Source organism: Kogia breviceps, chromosome 9 (genome assembly GCF_026419965.1).
Source record: "Kogia breviceps isolate mKogBre1 chromosome 9, mKogBre1 haplotype 1, whole genome shotgun sequence".
Lineage (NCBI taxonomy): Eukaryota > Metazoa > Chordata > Mammalia > Artiodactyla > Physeteridae > Kogia > Kogia breviceps.
In genome coordinates this window covers 100,476,503-100,482,644 of record NC_081318.1, presented here as the reverse complement: position 1 = coordinate 100,482,644, position 6,142 = coordinate 100,476,503, and positions in this window count along the sequence as shown.

Here is a 6,142-nt window from a genome sequence, read left to right as displayed (position 1 = left end):
TCTTTCTGGGCCCCTTATTATGCATAGATTGACATGCTTTATATTATCCCATAGGACTCATATTGCTTTCATTTTTATTCATTTGTCTTTCTGCTGTTCTGATTGGTTTATTTCCATTATTTTATCTTCCAGATCACTTATTTATTCTTCATTATTCAATCTTCTGTTCATTGCCTTTAGCATAGCTTTTGTCTTGGCAAGTGAGCTTTCTAATTTTTCTTGGCTATTCTTTATATTTTCTAGTTCCTACAGTAATCTGCATTTCTGCTGGTAACCTTTCTTAATTACTTCAGTATTTTCATTATCTCCTTTTTGAACTCAGTATGTATTAGACTGAATAGTTCTGTTTCATTGTTCTTTCAGGAGAATTCTCTTGATCGTTTAGTTGGGAGTGGTTCTCTGCTTCTTCATTTTACTTATATTTCTCTTACTCTATGAATTTAGGAGAAACAGTGATCTACTGTGGTCTTAAAGTGCTGTTTATATGTGGGAGTGTCCCTGTGTGGCCTCCGTGAGTCTGATATTTTTGTTGCAAGGGCTGTTTTTAGTAGGGGTGTCTGCTGCATCTTTCCTCGGTGTGTGCTGGCCATTATCCCCTTAATAAGGGGGTTTGACTGGTGTTTTGATGACCACAGCCTGCACTGGCTATTGAGCAAGGCCTCCTCTTTGCTCTGTGGTTGTCACAGCCCTGTCAGGGGCAGGATCTGCTTCCCAGCTATCAGAGTAGAAGCCTCCACATCTGTTGCTGAGCTTCAGTTTGAGGCAGGAAGGATTGGAGTGCTCCTGCTGGGACAGGAGCCCCAAGGATTCCTCCGCTGGGGATTTCCACCCAGGAGTATTTTCTGTGCTGTCACCTGACACCTGTTGTGTGGACTTACACAGGACACTGTTGTTCGCACTGCCCTCGGCCTCACCTCTACCGTGGGGATGCAGGCAGTTGGCCTGGGTGTCCCTCAGGTGCTGTGTTCCCAAAGCCACCAGCGCTGATCTGTAGGCGCAGATCCACTGAAGTCAGGTATCAGGACCACAGGAGTCATGCACCTGGATTTGCTGTGGGAGCTGTGGAAGCAGCCCAGCACCCAGCCCAGCTTCCAAGTGTGTGTGCCCACAGAGCCCACAGCTGCTAAGGCCAGACCTGGCCCAGCTGAGGCAGCACCCATAGTCCACTTGAATGTCCCACAGGCACTGAGCTTACAAAGCTGCTGGTGGTGGCATAAATCTATGGATGGCATGCTGTGGGGAGAGGGCTCAGATTTCAGCCCTGCTTCCTAAGTCATGCGGCCCCTCAGCTCTGATTTCAGCCCGGCCTCCACGTGCGGGCCAGCCCCTGGTGCTTGAGTGATCCCAAAGCTCGTAGAGGTGGCACCATGCTGGCTGAGGGCACGCTGAGACATAGGCTGCTATGGAGGGCCCCGCCCCTCCCTTCGTGTGCCCCTTAACAATGGTGCTTTGCTTCTGTGGTGGGCCTGGTCTTCTTCCACGTAAGCCACCGGTTGCAGCCTGTGCCCTGCTCTAGCCCCTTCAGGCTGTTTCCATGCAGTCAGCACTATCCTCTCCCGGGTCTGTCCTCTGAAGCCAGAGTTTCAGCATGTCGCCCCTGTATGCACCAGCTGATGTGAGTCTCAGGCTGGGGAGTGCAGAGAGGTGGCATGGGCCCTCTGTGCAGGTCTCGCTCTCCTCTGCCTGCCTCAAACCGGCTGTTGCTCTCTCCTCCCAGCCTCAGAAGCTCCCTTTCTGTCCTGGCTGATTTCCCTTCCAGTGAAGGGCCTTCCCAGGGTGCAGGAACATTTCCTCTTTCACACCTCCCTCCCAGGGGTGCAGATCCTGTCCTGATTCCTTTTCATTTTCTTCCATCCCACCCCTTATGTGGAGATTGCTTGCACTTTTGGGTGTCTGAGATATGCTGCCAGTGTTAAATAGTTATTCTGTGAGAATTGTTCCACATGTAGATGTGTTTTTTTTTTCTAAGTTTTTTAAAATTTTTAAAAATATTTTTATTTATTTTTGGCTGCATTGGGTCTTCATTGCTGTGCATGGGTTTTTCTGTAGTTGCAGTGAGCAGGGGCTACTCTTCATAGCCCTTCTCATTGCAGTGGCTTCTCTGGTTGTGGAGCACAGGCTCTAGGTGTGCGGGCTTCAGTGGTTGTGGCTCGTGGGCTCTAGAGGGCAGGCTCAGTAGTTGTGGCGCACGGGCTTAGTTGCTCCACGGCATGTGGGGTCATCCCAGACCAGGGCTCGAACCCGTGTCCCCTGCACTGGCAGCTGGATTCTTAACCACTGCGCTATCTACAGGGAAGTCCCTGTAGATGTGTTTTTGATGTATTTGTGGGAGAAGGTGAGCTCCATGTCCTTCTAGTCCACCATCTTGATTCTGTCTCTGAGCATCTTTTCATGTGCTTATTGGCTATTTGCATTTTTTTTTTTAGGAAAAAAATGTTTTTGGATCTTTTGTCCATTTTAAATTGGGTTATTTGCCTTTTATTGTTGAGTTTTAAAAAATATAGTCTAGATGCAAGTTCCTTATCAGATATATTATTTGCAAATATTTTCTTCCAGTTCTGTGGGTTGTATTTATGTTTTCTTGACGGTATTCTTTGAAACACAAAAGTTTTAAATTTTGATGAAGTTCAATTTTTTTTTTTTTTTGGTGTGTGTGTTATAGTGTAGAAGGCTTTGCCTAATCTAAGGTTATAAAGATTTACTTCTAAGAATTTTGTAGTTTAGTTCTCACATTTTAGGTCAGTGATCCATTTTGAGTTAATTTTTGTGTATGGTATGAAGAAGGAATACAATTCCATTCTCTTATTTGTGGCTGTCCAGTTGTCCCAGAACCATTTTGTTGAAAAACTGTTCTTTCCCACTGAATTGTCTTGGCACCCTTGTTCAAGAGGGATTGACTATAAATGTGAGGAGTTGTTTTTGGACTCTCAATTCTATTCTGTTATCTATTTGTCTGTTCTTATGCCAATACCACAGACTTGATTACTCTAGCTTTGTAGTAAGTTTAGAAATCAGGACTTTTTTTTTTCAAGACTGTTTTGGCTATTCTGAATCCCTTGAATTTACATATAAATTTTTAAATTTTTCTTTATTTTTTTTGGCTGCGTCAGGTCTTCATTGCTGTGCACAACCTTCTCTCTATTGGTGGCATGTGGGCTCTCTCTCTAGTTGTGGTGCACAAGCTCCAGGGCACATGGGCTCCGGTTGCGGCGCACGGGCTCCAGGGCTCGTGGGCTCTCTCATTGAGGCATGCGAGCTCAGTAGTTGTGGTGCACGGGCTTAGTTGCCCCACGGCATGTGGGATATTATTTCTCCGACAAGGGATCGAACCCGCGTCCCCTTCATTGGAAGGAGGATTCTTTACCACTGGACCACCAGGGAAGTCCCTGTCATCTGTTAAACTTCTTTGGTGAAGTGTCTGTTAGGGTCTTTGGCCCATTTAAAAAACTGGCTTATTTTCTTATTGTTGAGATTGCAGGGTTCTTTGCACATTTTGGGTAACAGTCCTCTAACAGGTGTGTCTTTTGCAAATATTTTCTCTCGGTGGGAGATTTGTCTTCTGACTCTCTTGATAGTATATTTAATTTGCATTTCCCTAATGGCTAATGATGATGAACATCTTTTCATGTGTTTATTTCCCATTTAGTGAAATATCTGTTTATGTCTTTTTTCCATTTTCTAATTTTTTTTTGTTTAATGTTGAGTTTTGAGAGTTCTCTATATATTCTAGTTATATGGCCTTTTTTGGCTACATGTAATCATATTTAAGAAAATTAATTTCAATTATATGCATAATACATGATTGCATTCTTCATTTAAAAATGAAGATAAAGTTTAAACCCTCAAATCCTTTCCCTTTTCACCATCCTCTCATGGGTAACCATTATTACGTATTTCAGGTATATCCATCTAGATTTAAAAAAAATAGCTTTCTCAATATAAACTCAGAGCATGTATGTGGTATTGTTTGTATATGGGTTTTACCAAAAAGTTGTAATGTTTGTATCGTGGTGCAAGATGCATTTTTGACCCAAGAATATTGTAGAGATCTCTCTGTGCTGATAAATATCTCTAGTCTGTTCCTTTGAACTGCTGTATAGCATTGATTGTCTGACTATGTCAGGTTTATTTAGCCATTCCTCAGTTCCCAGACATTTAGGTAGTTCTCAGTGTTCCTTAGTAAATAATGCTACAGTGAACCACCTTGTGCATGACTCTGGGCACATGTGCAATTGTTTTCTTAGAGAGAAAAAGGGAATTTTGTGAATATTGAGGTATGTGCTTTTTATATTTGAGTAGATCCTGCCATATTGCCCCCCAGAATGTTTTTCCCCCCACCTTGGCCAACAACCACATATCTTTTGATTATAAGACCCACTCACTACTTTGTATCCCAACTGTCTACCAACTGCAAAGAGGAGGGATATCTGAGGTGGGCCTTGAACAGGAGTGGGATTTAGACATGTTGCTGGTGAGACTCACACTTATTGAGTGCCTTCTATGTCACAGTGTACCCAACACGCTTTCGGTCCATCTCTACTTATTAGGAATTGTCATTGACTGGAGGAGACTAAGGAAGCATGGAAACTAAGTTCAAAGCGAATTCTAAGGTCCCCTGTAAGCCGACTTCTAGGGTCCAGGAAAACCATCTAAGTAGCTTTCTACCGAATTGGCGTCCTTCACAAAGATCAGTCCATAAACAACCAACAGATTTGGCATGTGATGGTGCAGCACTCAGGGCGACAGCCTGCAATTCCTTGCGCTTCCTCCGTAGAGAAGCCCTCTCCCAGCAAAGGCCCAGAAGTTAACTCTCATACCTGCTCCTTTCTCTTCCGATTCAACAAGGCTTGACTCTTACTTTTTGGCTGTTGCGAACATTTTGCCCTTAGGAGCATTTTCTAACTGCTAGGAGCTTGTGAGCACCTAAACGCTTCAGCTGTTTGCTTTCCTTGGGGCTTTTGATAAAAGCGATCTTGTTTTTCTTTCAGATTAGTTGTGCAAGTTATCACAGGTCTCAGGGCCTCTCTTCAACAGATTTTTTTTGGCCGCGTGGCTGGAGGGATCTTAGTTCCCTGACCAGGGATCGAACCCATGCCCTCAGCAGTGAAGTGTGGTGTCCTAACCACTGGACTGTCATGGCTTCTCTTAAAACAGACATTAGATGCTCTCTGGGCCCCTCTCTCTCCCCATAAATGGTGCTTCTGTAAGGACTGAGAATACAGACGGCTGAATGTCCTTCCCCGCCCACCTCCTGTCTATAGGCAGTTGTCCACAACAGCTGCACTCGGCTGCTTGAGCAAAGGACTGGGAAATTATTTTGCAGTTAAAGAAATACGGGATGAAGGTTTCGGCCTGCCAAAGAATGCTGCCTCTTTACTGATGTTATGGAAAAAGCACTGTAAGGCTGACTCGAGAGCTGAGCTCTGCACAAGGTTTTCCTTCCCGCACTTGATCTTTCTGTTAGCAACCAGGCTGTAAGCGCAAGAGGCCTCTTCTGTTCATAGCAACCTCTGCAAACTCTCTGAAGGCAATCAATCACTGACTAGGTGGCTGCAGCCTTGGGGGAATCCTGGATGTTTCCCACAATAGAACCGGCCACTGAATAATTCATTCTAGTCTCTACTCTACTCCTCTGTGCGGTGATTCAGAGCATGGACTCAGGAGCTAGATTTCTTTGCTTCCAATCCCAGTTAATAATTTTACCAGCTTTGTGGCCCTGGGCAAGTTATTCAACAGCTCTATGCCTCAGTTTTTCCATCTGCAAAATAGGGGCTAAGGACAGCACCTACCTCACAGGGTTATATTAGGTTAAAAAATACAGGGAGGGGGCTTCCCTGGTGGCGCAGTGGTTGAGAGTCCGCCTGCCGATGCCGGGGACACGGGTTCGTGCCCCGGTCCGGGAAGATCCCACATGCCGCGGAGCGGCTGGGCCCGTGAGCCATGGCCGCTGAGCCTGCGCGTCCGGAGCCTGTGCTCCGCAACGGGAGAGGCCACAACAGTGAGAGGCCCAAGTACCGGAAAAAACAAAAACAAACAAAAAAAACCAGGGAATTCCCTGGCAGTCCAGTGGTTAGGGCTGTGTGCTTCCACTACAGGGGGCCCAGGTTTGATCCCTGGTCAGGGAACTAGGATCCTGCAAGCT